We start from the raw sequence: 23,381 nt of genomic DNA, 5'->3' as shown, positions 1-23,381 counted from the left end.
CGCTTTTTTTTTTTTTCCTGATGAAGATGATGCATGAAACATTTCAGCCAGCTCTGGGTGGAAACAGCTCACTTTTTCTTTTTAGATTCAAATTTAAACTAGTTTCCATTCACAAGTTTTAAAGGGATATACACCACTTAATTCTTCAGCATGACATTTGAGTCTCGTTCCCTGCCAGGAAGGATACCTTAGCCTCCCCGTTGCTGAAAAGACGAGGGAGAATAATAACTTGTTTTTTTTGTACATGGCTTCAAATGTTCCCTTGCTACTACTTTGAGTAAAGTGAGTTCATTGTAACTCCTCTGCTTTGCGGTTCACCTTTCTGTTTGAGTGGGACTTTCTGTAACTGTACAGATGCAGAGAAAAATATCTAAAAGCAAGCAAAAGATAAAGTCTAAACTCCAAAATATCACTGTGGATTACATGGGCTACATGGGCTCTTCACATACAGGTTATGTGAAAAGGAGATTATTTTGTAGATGATTTTGAGAACCACCAGGCTGTCAATATCTCCCTAGGATCATGCTGAACCATCCCCACGTGTCACTATAACTGCAAAACATGCTGCTGTTGCAGAAACTGCTTTACACACAGCTGTGAAATGTGGGCAAATCTGTGAATATTTTTCTTATTTTTTCTACGTAAAAATCAAAAAGATTTTTGTTTTGTTTTGTTTTGTTTTGTTTTGTTTTGTTTTGTGACTGGGAACAGACCTCAGTTTCCCAGAACAAATATATTATTAATATATTCCCCACATTTCTCCCTGTCTTCCTTGAGCTGTTCCAGCTAAAAGCTTTTGTAAGCATGTGGGGGCAGCACTGACCTTTCCATTCTGTTTACGTGATGGCTAGCAAAATAAATCCCTGGTCGGGGAGGGCCTGAGCTGGTTGGAGTTGTCTCAAGAAGTTTTCAGCAGCTCTGCCCTGTGCCCCGAGCCACCACCTCTGCTCCCACGGGCACCTGGGGGCTGTCACTGGGTTCAGGGGGACACAAAGGCTCAGGCACTATCCCAGTGGCCTAAGAGTTGGGTGGTGCTGAGGTCTTGTGCCTGGGAGCACTTTTGCATGGCTCAATGTCCTCTCCATGTGGTTCAGCATCCTCTGTGCACTGCAGCAGGAAAGTGGCTCTGCAGAGGCACCAGTGGGTATTTAATGGTTTGACCGTGGCATGTCCAGCCCCAGAACATCCCTCACTTTGGGATTGCTGCTCGCCCAGCCCCACAACACACAGATTTGTTCAAGTTTGCTTTTGAATGGTTTTGGTCCCCAAAGCATCTCCTGTGGATGGGCTCAGCAGTGTCAGCACAAGGAGGCCAGGGGGGCCATGCTGCTACCAAAATGGGGGACAGGAGGGACCACCTCTCCTCCAGAGGACTGCTGTGTTGCAAAACCACGTCCACGGAGGGTGAGGGTGCAGAGTTAGTGCCCAGCAGCAAAAGGAGAGAGGAGGATAGGATGTTGCATCTGTGCGATGGGGGATTGCAAGGCAGCCCATGGGCAGGCAAGAGTCAGGCCTGTGTCAGTCTCTATTCCTACAAACCAAACACTGCCTTTCAGCACAGAAATCTTTTTTTTTCTTTCTTATTATTATTTGTTTTTCTCAGCCATGTACTCCTCCATTGCAGCATGAAGATGCGGAGGCAGCAGCAGCACAAGGCGCAGCCACCAGCTGGGGCCGCCATCCTGTGCGGTGCTCAGCGCCTGCTCAGAGCCTGTGCCCGCTGCTGCCATCGGCGCTGAGGGAATTGAGAGCATTTCACAGCTTTCAGGCACAGGAACAAATTGTAAAACCTGGTGTTGCATCCATGTGCGAACACACACACACATGCACACAGAGCCACCAGCAGCTGATGCTTCACACTAATCACTCTTATAAATGCCTCTAATTAGACTCATAAATACCTCTAACTTTCCTACAGGGAACAAAATGCCCAACAGGCTTAATGTAAACTAAGGGAAAAAAAGGAGTTAAAAAGATGAGTAAAAGCTATTTTTAAACCTGGCAAGTCCTAGAGCAGCACTCTTGAAAATCCAACCAGTGCTACAGAAATCCTAAATTGCAGTGCCCTGCACCCCCCGGAGCCGCAGCATGGGCAGATTGGGGGTGAGCAGCCGGGGGAGGGGCTGTAGCCCTCAGCCTTTGTAGCCGGAGGGCGAAACATTGGGATCCTGCAGAGAGGGAACACAGAAACCCTCAAGGCAGAGAGAAATAGGCCCAGACAAAAGCCCGTTACATGGTTGCAAATCACCCCACTGCTGTTATTTTATTTACCGCTGTCCGCAGGAGGATTGTTTTCTCTTGCGAAAATTTAAGCTTTTTCTTTTCCTTTTTTTTTTTTTCCCCCTCTTGCCTCCCGGCAGTGCCTGCTGATCCCACAGTGCGCAGCCTGCGCCCACCCCAGTGCCCACTGCCCTGGGCTGTGTGGGGGAACCCCAAACCCCTTCCCGGGAGGGGGCCCCCGGCGGGTGAGGGCACTTGCCTGCTGTACAGGTGCTCGCCCGGATTCCATGCCTGGAATTTCTCTATTATTGGTTTTTTTCGGAGGGTGTAAGGAAAACGAGCAAGGGCCTCTGGAACATCACATCCATGTCTAGGGTGTTAGCATGGGAAATACATTTCTCTTTCAGTACTGTGCTGTGGGGATGCCCTCACCTCCCCCACCCTTTTGGAGCATGTTCCAATTTGGGGCTACTGGAGTTCAACCATCTCCAGCAAAAACAACCCATGGACTTTTGTGCTTTGAAAGATACTGTGATACGGGCCAGGGTTTGCTGATGGTTCCCCTGCCTTCAGCTTTAGTAACCATGAAACCCCTTTTGGAGATTATCCACCAGGCACATAAAAGCATTTGGAGTGAACTGGGAAGGAGGAAAGACCAAAGCTGCCTCTTGTCCTTGTGGGAATGAAGCAGCTCCCATCCTTCCTGTAAATACATTTTTGTGGTGGTGGCTGCAGCAGACAGGCTATGGGGGCAGAGGGGACAAGGGGAAGAAGCTGGCCAGCTCTAGGGGCTGCAGCCTGTGCGCTCCCCTCATCTGCCAGCACCTCAGAGGCTCTTCCAAGGTGCTTGGACAGGTAATTAGTACCCAAGCCAGGCCGCAGGAAACCATCCTGGTCATCCCGCCCAGCACACGCAATGAGTTGCAGGCTTGATTTTCGACGGCTGATTTACCCTGAACAAAGGCTCCAAACAGCACTGAGCGCCCGACTTAGGGATAGAAACTTTAGAGCCAACGGGCTCTTTTCCCATCAGTTTAAAATAGTGTTATTTTTTTTCCAAGCTGATAACATTTTAAACATTTTGTGAGACAGTTTTCTTGGGAGGCAAGGAAACCCATGTATTAGCTATAAAAGAAACTTGTGTGGATAAGGAAAGCCATCCTGTGAATTCACCTGTTGCCAGCCAAGGAGAAATATTTGGTGTTTTATTTCAATCAAGAATTTTCTGCGTATCTGGTGCTTTATCTAACCCCACTCTTTGGAAGATTTGATGTCACGCTTGGCAGAGCTCTCAGATCCAAGCTGCTTTATGGTGCCGCGGTCTGCTAAAACTTTTCATGTTTTAGACTGACATTATTGTAGGAATAAAAATAAAGCCTATAAATCCTCACAAAATGGGCAAGGTGCATTTAAAGTGGCCCAAATTTGTCTTGAATTTTTAATCAGGCGTTTGTACAGGCACTTGATGCCTGGATAAAACAGCAACACTTTTCTATAAGGAAGGTCATAGCAATGTGCAGCACATCTCTGGCTGTCAGATGAGCTTTTCTGGCATTGACCAGCAACTGGTCCATCTGTACCCAGCACCTCCTCCTCTGTGGGTGCAGAAACCCAACAAACCCACAGTTACCAGTCCCCAGCTGAGGAAATTTGCCATGGCCACACTGGCATAAACCTTTGCCACCCCCCCTTGTTGGTTGAACTCCGTCAGCTCCATGCAGCTATCCCAAAGCCTGAGCAATGCCACTACATCCAGTGACGTGCTGAGCTGTGCCACTTGCCATGCACGAGAGGACTTCTGCCTCACGTCCCCATTTTTATCGTGCCTTGTCTACTGGCCTTTATTTTTCACTGATTTTATTTATACAAAGACAGCGCTACCCTGTAGCAGCAGGCTGATGAGGAGTCCTAACTGCTCAGAATCCGTGTAAAACCACTGACTGCATGGACCGACACCTGTGGCTATTTTGGTCTCAACCACTTTCTTCGGTCCACCTCATTTATGGAGGTTACTCTTAGGTAGGGTGGGATGCTGAAATAAGCCTCCATGTTCCAACCATTTTAGTCCATATTTTTTTCATGTAAATCTGCTTTTTGCAAATGTGTGTGTTTGGGGCACCATTTGGGGCTGCCTTTCATCTCAGGGGGTGGCAGTTCCCAATGAATTTGCAACATCAGCCAGCGGGGGACATAACCTCTAATGTTATCACAATTCGAGTCACCCTCGCTGTCTGTCACAGCACAGAGGTTGCCCATAGACAACATGAATTTAGGATTACTGAGATTCATTGGTCAATATGAGGTATGATCCTGTTACAACCTCTAATTATGGGTGCGAGCATTTTGTGCACAAGGCATAGCATCTTGCTCTTCTGGTTTTGAATGCTGGGGCCTCACTGTTTGGTGCATCAGCCAAGGCCACAGATAGGAAAACTTTTCTGCAGTGAAGACCCTGCTTGACTTGACTCAAAGGGGTCGCAGCTGTGGCTGTCATTAGCGGATAAGTTGCGCCAGCTGGTTTCTTGCAACCCTTTGGTGGCGGTCTGGTTGGTGCCTAAGAGTTAATGCTTTCTCTCTAGGTAAGGATTTTTAATTTTTCTGTTATTTGTATTTTTTAATACTTTCAGATATGTTTTTATTTCATTTATTTTTTTCTAAAGAACGGGAAAACAATATATCTGTTCTAGGAGAAGGATGAGTAGGTAATGAGGTCTGTTCTGTGGGAGAAGGTTTGTTTGTTTGTTTGTTTGTTTAATGTTGCTGTAAGTGTACTGTGTGATTAAACTGTGAATGTGCTTAAGTCTGCTAGTGTTTTTCTTGAAACAATTGAGTTTGATGTGGTAAGTTCATGCTGAAGTTGGAAACAATTAATGCGTTTAGTTGCAAATGAATGCAAAGTTAATTCTGCACTCAGAAAACATGTATTCTTCATCTGGGACAACAGTGGTGTGTTGTAACTGTAAGCGGAATAAAACAAAAATTGCTGCTTTGGTAATAGATATCTTCTTAACCAATGTACCGCACCCCACTGAGCACAGAGAAGTGCAGTGGTGGCCTGCGTTGGCACTGAAATGGTTTCAGGAGTCCTAGGGATATCCTGAAAAAGGAGTAAATTAATTTTGTAAAATCAAGGAAAGATGTAGGGAACTGTGCTCTGGTCCTTTGTAGACAGTGAAGCCTCTGAGTACCAAGTGCTGGAAAGGTATATTGCAAGAGGTGGTCATGCTAAGCATCAGAAACCCTGTGTCTGGGTTCTCCACTGAGAATTCCAATGTGTTAATGACCCTTGGATTTTTTGTGGAGTGGTTTGTGCAATTGGGGATGTTTCCAAGCATTGTCTTTCTGTCTGTGGCTTAGAGACATCTGTTTCACTTATTTGTGCCTCAGAAAGAGCAGTAGGTGTGGGAACGTGAGTTTTAAACCCCCCTCTGAGTGAACGTGGAGTTCCCAGCAGTGTCTGGAGGCTCTGCTCTGGCCTCTGCAGGGCTCAGCATGGACGTGCCGTGGGCGTGCAGCACTGTGGGTCAGTGTGGATGTGCCATGGGCGTGTAGCAGTGTGGGTCTCCTCCCTGGACTGCGTCCTTCCCTGGCAGTGCGGCTGGGCTTTGCAGGAGATGCTGGGTGTGTGAGAGACCAATGGCCAGAAAGCCAAGTCACCTTTCCTTCCCCAAAGGAGGGGTGTGTGGTGGTGACGGTGCGGGGGTGAAGCCAACTTCTTGTCCTGGCTCTCATCAGAGTGCTTTTTGCATCACTCTGGGCAGGGAACCAGGCAGCCCCACAAGTCTGTGAGTTACCTATGTGCCCTCTCACCACATCAAAACTTGCTCCTGGTGGAGGATGGTGAGACATGATGCTTCTTAGTGGCTGACCGGGGTCACATCACAGTATTGCTCTGCTCTGTAATGCCAAGAGCTGAGCTTCAGTCCTGGGGTTCATGTGCAGAAGATGGAGGTGCCTGAGTGGATACCTGGAGCCTGTCTGGTGTCTCTAAGTAGGTAAAGGGAGAGCCGTTGACATGTGAATCCTTTCGTAGTTCAGAGTTGACCATGGGAAGACTTTTCTTCAAGTGTATCATTAATTTAATCCAATCACCTTCTGGCCCCTCATACTTTTTTTTTGTTGTTGTTAATAGAACCATGTCAAATATGGTTGTCGTTCTTTTCCAGCAACAGGGAAGAAACTAAAGAAAAAGAGTCAAGTGCTGTGTACAAGTTGTTTTGGCTCTTCGTCTGTGCATAACTCATCCTTATTACCTTCTGTAATGACTTTAATAATGACTAATGTGATGCTATAACAAAACAAGGTTATTACTGTACTGAGAGTTCAGGAAATAAATTACAAAAACACTTAACTCACAGGAAGGTTTTAAATATCTTGCTGAAAGCTGCCAGACCCAGGTTCCCAGATCTCTCTCTGCAGAGCAGGCATTAGCTTTGGACATACCTTTAAAGACTTTAAAAAGCTTGAGTCTTGTAGTTTGCCACAGGAGCTTAGAGCAAATTCATGTTTCTAGGTTTTAAACCCCGAGCTGGAGTACAAGAGCCCTGCACAGGAAGGTAAGGAAAGGTGTAACAAGGTCATTTTGAACCACATATATTCAGGTTGTACTTTTAAAGTCAATTCTAAATTTAATTGAAAGCTGAGGGCAAGGGAGGCAGGGTGGCAGTGAGGTGCTGATTTATTTTGAAGTGTGTCGGAAGCCGTGCCATTGAATGCTCAATGAGCCGTGATCTGAATAAAATGGCACTGGGCGAGTCAGTAGGAAGGGAGCTCATGCTAGAAGAAGGAGCTCGGCTGGGGACCATGAGCGCCGGTGCACACGTGTGCGGCCTTTTCCCAGGTTCTGGTGCTCTCAGGTTAACAGCAGCATATGAACGTGTGGAAGGTGGCAACCAAGTTGTGTATTTAACCAAAATTTCCACCAGAAGATTTTGCAGGGATTTTATTGCACTGGAGAAATGATGTATGAACAGAAATTGACCAGATATGAGTATTTTAAATGGAACTGAAGAAGGCGATAATTTCACTAAATTCATGCTCAGTTTGAGCAATAGATTTTCTCTTCCCCCTTGTTTTTTAAGGTGTTCAAGAGATCCGCTGGTAAGGGAGATGATGTGCACTCTCAGTGCAAATGGAGACTCTGAGTAGATGCAGAGCCTTGTCCTGCCTCACCCAGCAGGTGAGGGGAAGGTTGGAGGAGTTGGTCTTACTACTAGTAGACTGCAGTTGCCTCCTCTAGTCTACAGTTTCTGAAAAGGCTTCCCAAGTCCAGTTTGGTCCTTCTCACCTCATGATTTATGGAGTATAAAACTAGTCCTTCCACCTACATTCATTCACTCCAGTCTATCGAAGAGAAGACTTGCATGGACTATCAGTTGTGTTGACTACTTGTACCGTATCTAGACCCAATACTGTCTGAAGACAAACTGTTTTTTACTCCTGTGGGTGTTACAACCTGCCAGAACATGACACTTGTGTTTTCCTGTCATGCACTGAGCTGTATGGAGCAGGGAATACTAATCTGTCTATGCCAAGCTGAACCAGGTAAAGGACATTCATCTAGGTCTTGACGTTTTACAGTCACATACAGGCAAATTTTTATGTTAACAGCTCAACTCCTGTTTCCAGGCCTCCTTCCTTTAACTGATGCATGGCAGGGGGTGGGTGGGATTGGGGGAAACTGATTTCCTTCTCTTTTTTTTTTGGTTTGGTAATATGGTGTTAGTCCACTGTGTCATCTCTGTTTATTCCATCTGGTGAAGTGGTCCAACTACTAGCAAATAGTAATAATAATAATAAAAAAAAAACAATCAAAACTGACAGGGATCAAAAGCTATTCCATGCAGTCTCTTCTTATAGAATTGAAGTATCATAGTTATTTTTTTCCATTCAAAAAATATCCGTCTGACTAATTAAACTTATTCTACAAGTAATATTTTTGGGTTTGCCAATTAATGAAACATCACCAGTTAAGGTTATGCTAGTCATCTAAAGTTGTCTGCATGTGATTTATACACAGGGGATGGACGTCTCTCTCTTCATTATTTGTGAGAATTTTTTGGTAATAAATTCTGTGATCTATCCTTTGGTTTTCTTGTCTCCCAGCTGAGCTCCTCCATCTAGCATGAGCTCCCTTCCCACTGACTAATACTTCCAGGTTAATTAATTAATATTTTGAGTTTTCTTTCTCTTTAACTACCAAATGGGGTTGCAATCATAAGCACATTTTTAAACCTCTTAGTACTGAAAGGAAGACCTAAATAACTTCTAAATCTGTAAGACAATGTTGAGAAATGTACTTGCTTAAATTTAATCCATCACTCTGTGCCAGCAACACATATAGCTGAAAGGTCAGAGAATCATTGAGAGGGAGAAAAACAATTAATTTGGTATCAAAAAGGTAATAGGATAAGGCCTTGCCAACTCTCTTCTATTGTTCTGCCGCATTAACTTCAGCAGGTCAGATGCCACTGGTCGTTGACCTCAGGCTAAACAGGGTCAGCCCAGGCTGATTACAAAAGAGATGTGTTTGCACTTACCCAAGTGTGTCTTAAAAAAACTGAACCCACATCTGTGTTGTTCCTGGGGAGGAACACAAAGGATAAACATTTTTCAATGCAAATATCACTTGCAGAAGATTCTGCATGAGGAATGGTGTCTCCCATCTCCACACGGCCCCTGTGCCTGGGTCCTTCTTACCGCTGCGACGCATTGCAACTCCAGACCTACCAGTAGGTGCATGTCAAAGAACTCGTGATGCACTGGGAAAATATGCCGTGAAAGGAACTGAAGGAAAACAATTGTATGCTTTTTTTTTCCTGAACTTTGCTGCCAGGCATGATTTCAGTAGGAGGTCTACTCTAAGAGGTGCTGCTGATGTTAGGAAAACAGAAGATATCAGTGGGTTAAATAATTCTCTCCTAGGGGTTGGAGGGGAGAGGAACACCCCAAAACTTTCTATCCCTGTAGTTCTGTGTGGTTGGGCTGGCTTCTCTTCTTTTTTTTTTTAATATGCAAGCCTTTAGTAAAGCTCATCCCAATGTAGTGGGTCATATCTTGGTGTCAGCCTGTCTCTTAAATTCACCTGCCTAAACCTTTGGCATCTTGCTCTGTGCTCCTGCTGGGGTGAGAGGTGCTCATCTCACTGCTGGGTCGGCTCCCTAGGTGTCATGGTGCTCTGCTGTATTGCCCCAAAGGTTGGTTTTCTGGTGTAGCTCTGTGTGGCTAAGGCCTGGGTGAGGATACTGTCTTGTGTATGTCCTTGCAGCAGCTTCTGGTGTTTTTGGTTGAATTCAGCCAAAGCTCACCAACTGGGAAAGACCTACAAGCCTCTACAGGATTTGTAATAGCAGGGTGTAGGGCAGAGAGACTCTGGAAGTCTCCTAATTGGAGAGGAGGAAAGATTCATAATGTCAGCTTGCTTTTAATAGTAAGGAAACCATAGGGAGAAGACTGTAGCTCAGGCACAGACATGATTATAGAGAAGACAAACTAAAATAAGAGGTAAATTGTTGGAGACCTGGATTCTGTAGCTTTTCAGTTTTCCAAAGCTAGCTTTTAGACCCTGACTGGAAGGAAGTATCTTATTTTTGTACCTTATGTCAGGCTGCCCCATCCAAGGCATCCAGCTTGCATCTCTGGAGTTCAGACGATTTTAATAATTACAAAGCTGTAAATATTCCAGCTGACAGATGTGAACTGGAGTATCACTGTGTTGTAAAAACATTTGAGAGACTAGCTCCAGGCTAGAGACGGTTAGCTAATTGGAAAACTTCTACTTTTATGTGCCATCTACCTGCTTAAATTTTAATAGGATTTCTCCCCTGAAGATACTCATTTGCTCTATGGCTGAGACCTTTTGGAACCAGTTAAATTCTTATTACCTTTATTGCTGGGCTTGATTCTACAAAGTGCTGGGCATTCCCCACCCATGCTGGAGAACATTGGGTGTAAGCTTGATTTTTTAAACACCGGTGTTTCTAATGCAGATAGTGAAGACTGCTAACTGTGCAAGTGTTTTCCAGGAAAGGAACAAGTGAAAACAGGGCTCTGGTAATTGCTAGTAAGTATATATTGCTTAGTGGAGATTGGGTGGGCATGGGGCAATGACAATCCTCGAAGTAAGAAAAGTAGGAACCATTTGCATCTGTAAAAATATATAACTGCAGCAGTGCTCTTTGGCTCAAGATCATGCAATTACAAGCATTATTTGGCAAGATTTCTTGTGTGTTCTTGAGTGCTACTAGGCTTTGTTTCATGGTACCCAACAGTCCTCTGTCATCTTCCTCATTTGAAGTCTTCCTTCATGCAATGCTTTCATTTTTGAACACCCACAGGTCATATAGGTAATGCCTTAATTGTCTTCATTGCTGTGCCAGCAGGTGATGGCCTGCTGTGCTGAAGGCACCCAGGTGCAGGCATTCCTGCATCAGGAAAGAGCGAAGCACATACATGTGCACATACATGCACTGTGCTCAGACAGCTCAGAAAACAAATCAAAGGGTGGGAAATTAGTACTGAATGAAGATTAAGTTAGATATGTGGAAATGTAAGAAGGATTTTGCCTAGCTCAAGCTGTCCTGTGGTGTCTGTCACTTAGAAACCCAATTGCACGGTCAACTGCAATAGCATGAAAGCCCATCAGCCCAGTAATCTCCAGTTTGTAATTGATTCTGCTTCTACAAATGTTAGCTAAAGCAAAAATCTGCATTAAGGTAAGTGCTAAACATCCATCAGCCTGACTGATTAGTCAAAGTAGGAATAGCTGGAGAAATGCATGCTATTTGCCATCAGATTAAGTGAAGTTTTGCTTCCACAGTCAGAAAGCTAATAATTTGCTTGCAATGGGATCAATTCAGTTTTCAGCTCTGCTTGCTTTTGAAATTTGTGTTTGAATGCACATCTCTTCAGGTCACAAGGCAGATGGGCAAAATAAAAAGATTTTCTGATTAAATAAATATCAAAAGAGATTGGCTAAAGAAGCGTTTGAGTTCCAAAGACTGAACAACTAAACTAGACAATCAATGGGTCAGACTCCTGATACAAAGACCAAATTGGATCTACCTGTAAGATTATCTAAATCTTACCTGATATAACTTCCTTTGTCTTATTTCTATTTTTCTTTGTGGCTTTGTTTTCTTAAAGCAAGATCAGCACACTTGCTGATATCTGTTTCTATGAGCCTGTTAACATAACCATGCTGTTGTGAACTGGGCAACTAAATTCCACAGCTAAAACTGCATTCAGGGAATATGTTCCCACAGTGTAATAAATACATTTACTTAGTGGGTAAATAATACTGAATATGAAAAACTCATTTTTGAAACACTTTGGAATGATTACATGTGTCCATATTAAAATTATTCCTTGTCTAGCCAAAAATACGGCATTTGCTGATGTTAAACAATTATGTGGCAGATCATATTACTTTCTTTTCTGGTTTATATAACTCAGCAAGGCATCATGAATTACAAGTTTTATGATATCCTACTCCTACTTTCATTGAACGTTCTAGTAATTTAAACTTAAAATTCACTTATAAAAATGTTCTCTAGCAATCATAGGACTCTTAAGCTTAGAGAAAATAAATGCAAGAAGGTTATAAAGAGATTAAAACTCAGTATTCTTTGTATTCAAGCAAGTAGCTGTGAATATTTTTTTCTCTACTTGCTTATCTCTGAGGTAAGCATCTTGCATGTACCTTAATAATAAATCCAGTGAGTATAGAGCAGCTCTGCAGCTCAACAGCAGCCCTTCCCTTGGCAAAGTGCCATAGGATTTTTAATAACCACTGGTGGTCAGAACCCTGCTTTTCCCACTGACAGTGGTCACCTGTAGCCATGAGTGCTGGGCTAGCAGACTTGATGTCCACAGAGCACGCTTACCTGAATCAGTGTATAGAAGACAGAGAAGAACGAGCATCTCTGCGGGCAGCAGGAAGCTTCCCGTATGGACCTGCTCATCCTGGCAGGATGCTTAGAAGGTGTGTGGGGTGTGAGCTCTGCTGAAATGTTCCCTGCAGTCAGGGTGAGTTGTGAGGTTTCTCTCCTGTGTGGGTGCTGTGGTTTGTGTCCATGCTGTGTCCTTCTTCTCTGCTAGGACAGGTGCTTTATCAGAACTGGCTGTTCCCATGAACCTCATAAGGCTGCTACTTCCAAAGGTCTTTTTCAAAGGTAGCTGAAGCTGGTCCTCAGGTTCAAAAAGGGAGCAGGAGAAGCTGATACCAGGATCACATAGACTGGGTTCCTAGTGCTTACTGTGACGTCTTACATAACCAGCAGTGCTGTCAATTCTCAAGCTTGCCAATGAAATTTCTCTACAAGGGCTTTCTCTTCCCTTGTGTGTGTCTTGCAGTCTGCGTGTGTATGCAGATACAGTCGTGCGTGACTGGGCAAGCTGAGCGGTGAAATTCAGTGGAAGGATGTGTGCTTGCCATGCTTCTGTCCACAGCAGAGAAACAGAAAGAGTTTTGGCCTCTGTGGGGGTAACTTTCTTTGGTGAGACTTTCAGCTGACTTTTCTGGCCCAAAAAGAGTTGATGAGACTTTGTGTAAGTACCTAAACATTTAGATACATGTGAACTAAATAAAACCACCAAACCATGAGCAGTTTATCTGAGGTTACAATAGCTTAATTTCTTAGGCATCCTTGTTCAGAAATGAGCAACAATTCAGCCTTTAATACAATGTTGAGCTGTGATTCATAGTTGGTAGTAGGAGAAAGCAGTGAACTAATTGCTTGGATCTGGTCAGCAGACAGTGAAGCAGCTCCCTTGTCCGTGATACCATGCCCCTTCCCTTGCTGATTATTCACCAGAAAACATCCTACGGTCTCATTCATAAAGTCCAGTAATGACACAAGAAATGTCAGGAGTATCTGCTGAAAGAGTGGGAGGCTGACAGAGCAGCACATTGTGAGTATGCAAGAGCAGCTCTGCATTTCCTCTGGGGTTGTTTTCAGTTCTTTTGTCAGCTGATTACATGGTCTTTTATAATTTCTAATCTACAGAATAGAGCTATTTGCTTGTGGATTATGTGAAAGTCGCAGGCTTATGCAAAAGAAAAACAAAATAATCTGGAAGTGGATTCTGTTGGCAAATGTTATACTTCATTTAGGTGTTTTTTATCTAAAGGGGAGCTTAATCTAGGGGTGTGGAGGGGGGGGTGGGGGGGGACGGACAACAAAACCAACACCACACCAGAACAAAGCACAGCTTCTGTCAGTCTTTGAGATTTCAGCCTTATGGTGTTAATTCAGCAGTGCTCCCAAGCATGTGACTTAAATTTCTTGTCCCCACTCAGCAAAATATTTTTAATACTACTTAAAGTTAAACGTTGGCTTTATGTGTTTTGGTAAATAGGAGTGGAGTTAAACGTGTGCTGAAGTGCTTTGCTGATTCTTGGGCCTGTATGCATTAAACACTATTAACAAGTTTATTGTATTTACTGTCATCTCTGTTGTTAATGAGAATAGCACGTACCTATCTCGATGTTTTTTATGTTAGTCTGTGGGAGTGAGAGCTGAGTCGCTGCAGAGAGAAGTCTCTGTGCTATTGGGATATGAGCAAAGTGAGCTGTGAAATATTTTTGCTGACCCCTGGACTTATTTGGGTAGACCTGGGTTTGCAGTCTCAAGGGGAGGGAGGGGTAGGAAGTGTCAGATATGCCTGTTATGTGATATATCTACAATCAAAAATATCCTTTTGATACTTTTATCTTTTTTTCCTCCCCACCACGAATACCATCCTAGCTATTGAGTCTCAGTCAAGGTGACACTCAGCAGTGTATATGTATATAAATATATACGAAGAAGTGGTGAAATAAAAAGGTTCTGGTGAGCAGTATAGTTTCTTGTGGGTCTCCAGGTCCAAAGAAGGACCTTGAGATGGGACCTGAAATGAGGGAGGATTTTTCTTGGCCACTGTGAGAGTTGAACTAGTGAGAGGGATGTGAAATTCCAGCATGGATGGACGAGGGAAGGGTTTGCTCAGCTGCATGTAAAATCTCCCTGAGCTTCTTGCAAGTCTTCCATGAGACCTGCAGATGTGACTAGGTGTGTGCAGATGGCTGGTGTGATATGCTATGATTTATCAATATGAACTTTGGAAGCTGGCTTTACCTCCTCTCCTTAGCACCTGCAGCAGGCCCCCTGCTATCTGCTGTGCAAAGTGGACAGATGTGTATCAACGAGGCATGCTTTATTTTTCTTGGGTCAACATTTCACATGGAGTTTCTAGCAGGATAGTTTTGTTTGGTTTTCGCTGAGCCTCTTATTAGCATACTTCTGTTGGGGGCTGAATAGTAGTGCCAGAATAGGATCTGTGGTGGAGGGCGGTGTGCTGATACTGGGGAATTCAACCTCCCAAGAAACTACTCTTCTACTTGAGCAAATGCGCTGTTGGAACAGAAAACTACCAAGCAAAAAAGGAGATGGTGTGCCAGTGTGGAGATAAATGGACTTGCGGATAGAATTTGGCTCTGTAATTAAAATGAACAGCCCATGGCCCCCAGTAATAAGTCTTCTGATCTCCTGATTTGCTATGAAATCTCTAAGAATGAAAGAATCTCATTGGCTTTGAAAACTATTAACGAAGAATCTCAGAAGACATTTCAGTGCTTGTTAGATTGATGTATTTGGTTGGAGGCATTAAAGGAGTTTGTCCATGAGAAAGCTTGATTTGAGAAAATGATTCTTGTTCCTGATTTTCTGGCTTAAATTGGAGTTTCAGGATTTCTGCTTCCTATTACAAAAGTACTGTTTACTTATAGCTAATATCCACGTTGTCTGCAGATTATGCAAAATTAATTTGTGTCATTACAAAATGAATTTGATAGTAAGCTGAATAGTTTTGTTAATGTGGAAATGGGGAGGAGCAGGTTGCTCAAGGCACCTAGATGCCCATCCTACTTGTGCCCCAGTCCAGCACTCCAATGAGTACATGACCCAATGTAAACAAGCATTTACTTTGCAGAAAAAATGTACAAAGCATCTTGCTCCATTACCGCACATAGGAATAAATTAAAATGAGCTGCTTGCTTGGGGAGGTACGTGACTCTTCACTGAGTCAGAACAGGGCATTTGGCTTCTAAAGGCACCAAAAATATTGTATGCTCTGCTTGTACTCTATTTGTAAAAATACTCCCTTCAAGGAGTTTAGCGTTGACTTATAGTAGTTTTTTTGTCTCAAAGATTACAAAGTGGTTTATATACTGTTTATGTAGGGATTACTTTATTTATCTGTCAGCTGCCTCTCAGGACTTGACAGCTGTGTCTCATGATAATGCATAATAGTTTTTTTAAAAAATCTGCATTATGAGGAGCCACTCTACAAATCCAGACTCACTCACCCTGTTTACATGAAGACATGTATTTGGGTAGTAGTTTAGACTCAAGTCTGGCACAGGGAAGCCTATGCATGCTTTGTCCCAGTAGCAAAATGTTAAACTTTTTATTTATTTACTTATTCCCTCAAATGGTGCTGGACAAGATGTACCATCAAAAGGCCAAATGTGGTCTAGTCTTTGGCAGATGCTTTGAGCCTGGCTCTTACTAGTTCTGCGTGCATTCTGCAACTCTGCCTGGCATTGAAGCGTGGTTGGGAAGCACCATCCAGGAGACTCAGCAGCTTTTGTTGTTATTCTCCATGTGTTGTAGGCAGCTTTTGTGTTTGTCTAGCTGTGAGATAGAAAATATGTATTTCATTCCTGTTATAAAAACAGAGCTGAAGCAACAGAAAGCACGATTGCCACTAACCTTGGAAATTTGGAAACAAGTTAAAAAGTAGGAGAGAATTCAGATCTTGTGCCTGTGACCTTACAGGCTTCGCTTCTGGCCTTGATCCCAAATTCTGTTACTCAAGTCTTATTTCTTGTTTGTTTGTTTGTTTCTCTTTTTTGTTTATATTTTATGGAGCTAAATTAAATCCTTAGGATGGCTCAATCATTCCTTTTTGCTGGAAGGTCCAGAGAGTTAAAGCTTTACCTTGCTGGTCCTCAAGATGCTTGTGCTGTTACTTTTTCACAATAGATTATTGTCATGAGGAAGGTCACAGGGACAGGGCTTTGATGCTAAGACAACTCAATATAAAACCAAGTAGTTTCAGCTGCAAAATATTGGTACATTTATATGCAGATATTTATATTTACACATAGCGCTTTATTTCATGTCCTTAGTCATAAGAACAGGTGTCTCTCTTCCTGCTCAGAGCTGGTGTTTTTCCCAGGCACTGTCCCTGTGCAGCCCTTGTTTTCTGTTCCACCGGCCAGCACTGTCGTCTTTCTGGTAATAACCACAAGAGCCTGTTTTGTTCCTGCAGAAGTCAGGGGAGGAAAGGCTTGTCCTGCCTGGCAGAAGTTGTGCTGCCCCTTGCTTTCATTTGGACTCTTCCTCTAAATCTACAGGACATCAAAACTTTCCCCCATGTGATGCAGGCTCTGTGGCCTGTTCTGAAATGAAACAATGGCTTCCCTATATTCTGGGATCTGTGCTAGAAAGTGTCTGTCTGCCTGGCTAATGGTGTTCAGGCTGTTTCTGCCATAAAGGGCTGGTTGTCTTTTGCATGATGGCCTTTGATAGATGTTCTGGGAGGATACCCCCTTAGAGTATAAGGGGAGAGGGTAACAATTGCAGCCATGAATGTTTTGTTTAAGATTGAAATCACACACAATTTGAAAAAAATATGAAATAGAAATTAACTGTATCACAACAGGTACAGATTCTGTTTCCTAAATCACCCAGAGGTGATGTGTAGGTGTGAATGTATACTGTTTGTCAAGTTAATTTTAGCTAGACAAGGTAGCAAAAGAATTGAGAAAAAAAAAGTTTTGTTTTTTTTTAATGGAGTCAATAGTCTCAGGTGGGCTTGAAAATATGAAGTCTTAAAACTTTGAAAATAAGCTGGGGTGTGCTGCTCCTGCATTGATCTTTGCACTCGGGTTACATAGAGAAAGCTTGTTTGCAGATATCTTGCTGGCACAGTTTTGGTACACTTCTGCCCAATTTTTAGAAATAATGTGAGACCAGTTTTTGAAAAACAAGACCTACTTTTGACAATGTAATTATGTATCACTGGAATTTAGGTTGTGCTGATGCAAAGTTTGGTTATGCACAAGTCCATCTAATCACTGTTCATGATCATGTATCACTGCTGTCTGACTTCTACCTCTTGAGCAGAATTGTGTGTTCTTCAGAAATATAGGGATCACTCGAAGGGAAAATGAAAAACAAAGACAAAAGTGTTCTTGGTTTTCTTTAATTACTTTTGGAAGTTTTGTCAGGATACTTAAGAGTTTTGCAAAAGGGAGATCTTGAAGGGAATTTTGTGTGCAAAGATTTAATTTTGAAGAGAAAAATGACTATTCTCAGATGAAAAACATCCAAAGTATAGTTTGAAACTGAAAAAAGTGAAATTTGAGGAAAGTAAATGGGAGAATAAAATTGGGAGGGAAAGAAGTATCTCTTGCTGCTTAGGAGAAGGCTTTAATAACAAAAGCAAGTGTTTTTTGTGCATGTTCTATCTCAAGGGACATTCATGGCTGAGACTCCTGTCTGATACCAGTATAGCATCCATCGAGTGTTGATGTCTGACATTAGAACACTAAATAACCCTCTCTCGCTCTAAGTTTTTGTGTTTTTTTAAGCACAATTGAGTTTTTTGCAGCTGTGCCTGACAATTTCTGTAAGACTGCAAAGTCATTGTTTCCTCTGCCGCTTGGATTCCTTCCTGTAAACAGAGATGTGCTGACTGCAGGGTGCTCACGCAGCCATGGCCGTGTAAGCTGTCAGACAATAGTTCACATCATGTACATTAAGTCAGAACATTCCTGCTTGGTCAACTCGGGTTTTGACAACCATTGTTCTTCTTGTGTGTGCAGTATAGTATCACAGGCAAATAAGGAAAGTTGCTTTTTATTAATAACTGTATGAATTGGAATGAAATAGTGTCCTAACTATTTCAGTCAACCTGAAAAGAAAATCCCTCCTGTCAGGATATTGACAACACACTCAACTAATGAAACACAAGATGCAAGGATTGCATCACAAGAACATTTTCATCAGCTAAATACGCCCCAGGGCAAGCTGGAGATACATGGTTACTTTTGGAAGCTCATTAACTTTCTGGTAGTGTCCTTTAGGTTGTTACATCCTGGAAAAATATTTGTTTCCTATCGTTCAACTCTGTTTTCAGATCACTTTCCAATGACAGTGCTTGTTTGCCAAGTCCAAGATTACTTACAAAGGTCTACGCTACTCCCACTGGATAGAGATAATTTATCTCTATCCACCTATTTATATTTAACACAAGGAGCGCTAGCTGAAATTATTATGGGTTATTGCTCTAACCTGCAAGAGAAACACATGCTGGCTTTGTGGTGTATGGTCTGAGCAGATGTGGAAGTGTGAATCACTGGGACAAAAATGCCTTCTGGAGAAAAGCAGTTTTGCTGCACTCCTTACTACTTTGCCGTTTTTGAATACAGTGAAGGAAGCTATTTTGGAAGATTAGGTTTGAGAGACAAAAATCAACGAAGGTGTCTCCCTACCCCAGTTAAAAATAGTCTCAAACATTTTCTGTGTATTTGGCTCTACATCCTTGCTTTTTTAAAAAAAATTATTATTATTTAAAATCAAATCTGTGCTAGGTGACACAGCCTTGCTGCAGAGCAGCTTTGGCTTTGTTTTGTTTGCTCATCACTTCTAGTCAGAAAGGAATAAGAGGAAACTATTGATGTGCTACAGAAGCGGTTGACTATTGCTTCAGGAAACCAGCCCTTAGCACTCAGGATAAACACCTGAACAGCTCTCTTGTCCTGGGCCAGTGAGCAATAGTGATATTTCTTCATATGGCATGTCACCAGTGTCTAGTAGCCTCTGAGGTCTAGCAGACAAGAGGTAGAAGTATTATGGGCCAGTTCAGTCTAAAATGTAATCACCTGTGGCCGATAGACCTTAGACAAACTGTTTCAGATGCCTAATTTTGGTCTCCCCTCTTAAAATATCTTATTCATGAGAAAAGGTAGAGAAAGCCAATCATCCACAAACACAGAACAAATTAGGACAAGGCAGAGGGAAGTGTTTCAGAAGATGTACTGCCAGAGTGTAAACAGATAAATTTGTACCCCTTGCTCCCCACACTGGTTGCTAATGATTTAGCAGAACACAAAATATATCTGTTTCTGTTTCAGTTTTGCTCTTGCATACAGTTCAGGTGTTCCACCCGAAGTCTTAAGGTTCAGTGTTCTTGTTTTCATGAGACAGTGTACTGGTGTGCTTGGCTCAGGTCACTGGAGATGGCATACAGCCATCTTCAATTTAGCCACCCCCAAAATTAGGCAGCTGGGCTTAGGCAGCTGGATCTTTCCCCCAGTAGCTGGTGAACATTGTTGAGCTCAAGAAGTTGCTTTGTCCCACCCTTCAGGCACCCAAAGTGAGGTGAGTCACACTCTGATCCTTCCTTTTTTCCAAAGAATATTCATCTCCTCCATTGCTGCCCTCATGGCTCTGCCCATTGCTTTGGAGGTGGAAATGACCAAGGGAATGCTCATGTGGTCTGGGCTAAGCCCAGGCACAGGCCAGGCTGAACCTGAGCTGGGGAGGATTTATTTAAGGAATTGGTCACTTTACTTTTGCGAGAACAGTGAGAGAGCCAAAATTTTGGCACTAGAGAAACAAAGTTCTGATTTGAGCTTTTTAATGAGATTTTATTACCTGTCATTATAAACCGTTGTGCTCCTAAAGAGTGTTCTCATAACAGCTTCAGCTTCTCTGAGTTGTTTCTCTGTCTTCATCCTTCTGCCCCTTTGCTCTGGGAGCATTAGCACTTTGACCCAGCTCACCACAGGGCCAGAGCTCATCTGGCAGGAAACCAGCCCACCCCAAATAGTGCAGGTAGGGCTCTGTAGCAGCTTCAGAAAAGCTGTTGGGCCTGGGAACCAGATCATCAGTTGGATGACTTCAAGCACGTCAAAAAAGTTGAAAGCAGATTGTTGAGACTTGCAAAGCAGGAGGTTTAGTTGCTGAATCAAATTCTGCTTTAAGAGGCAAAAATTTGTTTGCTGTCTGCCTGGATGAAGGAGTCCTTCAGGTGATGCTAGCAGGTGTCACCAGTAACCTGCACGGTGGTCATCAGCCACCTTTGTCTTCAGTGTCAGGTGTCTGACATCAAGGTAGAGGCAGAACAAAATGCAATGCTGACTGCTTGGCATCCCCATTTTCTGACACGGGAAGGTGAAAAATCTACACAAATAATATTGATTCCCCTGCTAACTAACCAGTAGGCTGTGTTTATAGGCAAGTTTTTCTTTCAGTACTGGATTCTCTTAGGGTGTTCAAGCAGCCACTTCCAGTGAATGCTGTGGGGGCAAGAAGGATGAGAGATGGAGATAGATACTTTATGTGCATTGGTCATTTTATTGGCCTGGGCCATGCCAGCCTGCAGGCTTCCTTAAATGCTGTTTGTTGAAGTCTGGTGGAGCCTTTTGTGGACCAGTCTAGCCAAGAGATATTTCCTCCCAAGGGGGAGGGAGCGAAATGCATCTGGAAAGTCTGCAGGAACCAAGGCCTCGACTTTGGATCTGCCTATACCTGTCACACGGTAAACAAAGCTCCCTGGGAGGACTCGGGGTTAGCCGAACACCTTGGTCACACACTAAGCAAACTATCCCCCAGGTGTGCTTGCAGAACAGACTCTCCATCAGCGTCCTGTCATGCACAAAATGTTTATCCAATTTGTCAAGATAATCTTTCTTCAAATAAGCTCAGGTCCTAGGCCTCAGAACAGCCCAATTTCAAGCAGTATGAAGTAACTCTTTTTTTCCCTCCTTTTCTTGCCCTCCCCTCCACCCCCCCCTTTAATCACTGTGTCAACTTTTCCTTGGCTTTAAGCAAACTGAAAGTAATTATATCATTCTCAAGTGAGTTATCTTTTGACTGAGTTAGCTGATTTGTAATTTACTTCAAAATGCTCCCAAGTTGTGGTATCCCTTTCCAAACACACATTCTCAGATGTTTCACAAAATTGAGCTCATCAGTGACCCAACGGTTTGTTTATACTGACACGTATAATAGCTAACTAATGATAACTAATTTAGGACATTTCTAAAGAAATAGAAGTTAGGTGTGTGTGTGTGTGTGTGCTTTTTCTCCCCTCCTTAATGGTAGCTTTACCCATAGTTCTGGTTTTCCTTAGGGAGTTTAAAAGAGCCTTTACATTGTCATTTTCTGTTTGAAGCTGTCAATACATTTTAACTCTATTCTGAAGTATGGATTAATAATAGATCAGGTGTTACTGCCTAAGACAATGCTCACTCCTTTTTGATAGACAACAGTTGCTTAGTTTTATTGCATAAAGGATATTACTTCTGTGATCACTCAGAACTGTCAGATGGAAAGCAAATTGTGCGTTTTTCCCGAGTGTTCCCAAAGAATTGAATGTATATCCAAAAATAGAAAGATAAATCATCTATTTTTTCCCCTGATGTTTCATTCATTGATTTCCTCCCTTCTCCCTCCCTCTCTAGCTGATACTACAGAATCTGCCATTTGGTTTTCACTTAAATTAAGGTGGAGCCAAGCTTCGTGTACTCCTGCTTCTTCACAGCTAAGATCCTGAATCCAAAAGGGCTGCTCTATGTGCTGCTTCCTTTTAAGCTTTGTGGGTAAAATCCTGCTCAATTTGAGATGATGGATGTGTTCCCATGGGGCTGTGAGAGCCGAAAATAGTCAGTGGGTTAGACGGGAAACTTGCAGGAGGAGATAGGTAGGAGTCTGTGTGTGTTCTTACATTGCATCCATCAGTGCAACGGCCAGGTCACAGCTATTTTTGAGCTTTGCATTAGAAAGCCTGTGTTTAAAACCTGATTTTAAAAGGTATTAAGCAGCACCAATCATTATGTTAATGAGGCTCGTTGTTTTGGGAAGAATTGCTGTGTTTAAACACGCTGGTGATACCCTATTTATTGCTTGAGAGAAGGAAATAGTAAAATGTGCCTGTGCAGCAGATTATGAATTGGAAGAGAAAAAAAATCCTTCATTCTTAAAAACAGCCATGTTCACTTTTCTCTGTGTAGCTTCCAGTTGGATTAATTGGCCAAACTTTAGTAAGTGGTAGCCTCCATACATACCTCTGGCAGAGCAAAGGGGCTACAGTAGGTGAACAAATGTAACCCCCCTGTTTCCTGCTTTATGCAGTCAATTCTAGAAGATCAGAAAAGTTAGTTTTTGGATTACAATGTGGCAAAAAATTAATGGATTAGAAAGTGTCTAGAGCTGCTATAAAGATAACGATTGGTATTTACATAAGTAAGGGATGTGATAGCCAATAAATAGAACTTAATTAATAAAGATTGCCATTATGCAGCTGAGGACCTTGAAGTGCTTAAAAATTAATTAAGCCTCCCAACCCTTCTGCGTTATTGATAAGTGTTATGATTATATACCTATTCTACAATAGGTAAATGGAGACACTGTGCACTTAAGTGAATCTTTTTGCTCAAGGTCACATAATGACTTGGCAATAGAACTCGGGAATCTTCATCGCCACCTGAGGCTGGTCCTTACAATACATGTTTTTTTTTGAATTGAGGGGAGGAAAAAAAAGGAATATATTCATGCTGGTGTCAATACAGCTCTTCTGTCTAAGGAACTATTGTCTTTGGTTCATGTGGAGTACATGTTATATGTGCTGTTCAGGGTTTTTTAATGGTAAATTAATCTTTTCTATTGCGTTGCCAGTCAAATAATTACTGTCTGTGCAGCCTCACAACTGCTGAGTTTGTTCTCTACAATTTTATTTCTGTTCATGCTCTCTCATGCTTTTGTTTGTACAACTTGGTTTGCACATTAAGCAGCACTTGTCAGACTCATTTGCAAGGAAATAACTGAAGAATTGTGCTGCATAATATTGTGAGTGAGAAGTCTGTCTTCATCTGGTTGATTTTAATAGTCACAGGAATCACTTTGCTGGTTGCTGCATGTAAATGGGTGTGAGCAGGCACACTCAGTAGTGAAAGGGAAATGAAAAATCAGCATGTCAAAGCTAAATCTGCATTTTGTAGAGGTAAGTTACATGTTGCCTGATTCATCAAAGGCAGCAAGAAACTATTGCTTTTGGGTAGAGCAAAGGCATTGCCCTCCTTCACAGGTACTGCTAAAACTATAGAAAAG

At 42.7% G+C, this 23,381-nt stretch overlaps 1 protein-coding gene across 12 annotated transcripts in view; it reads left to right on the top strand.

The window, feature by feature from the left end:
* Positions 1-4,670: 4,670 nt before the first annotated feature.
* LOC310904146 (uncharacterized protein) overlaps positions 4,671-23,381 on the top strand; it is a 372,616-nt gene continuing 353,905 nt past the window's right edge. For 3 of the 12 annotated variants that reach the window (XR_014588063.1, XR_014588065.1, XR_014588067.1), the window contains exon 1: positions 4,672-4,799. The gene's annotated coding sequence lies outside the window, so the exon portion shown is untranslated. Of the gene's footprint in view, positions 4,800-23,381 lie in introns of all 12 variants that reach the window. The other 9 variants (XR_014588064.1, XR_014588068.1, XR_014588062.1 and 6 more) reach the window with 7 other exon arrangements.

Source organism: Anser anser, assembly GCF_964211835.1.
Source record: "Anser anser genome assembly, chromosome: 9".
Lineage (NCBI taxonomy): Eukaryota > Metazoa > Chordata > Aves > Anseriformes > Anatidae > Anser > Anser anser.
This window is presented reverse-complemented; position numbering and strand designations above follow the sequence as displayed.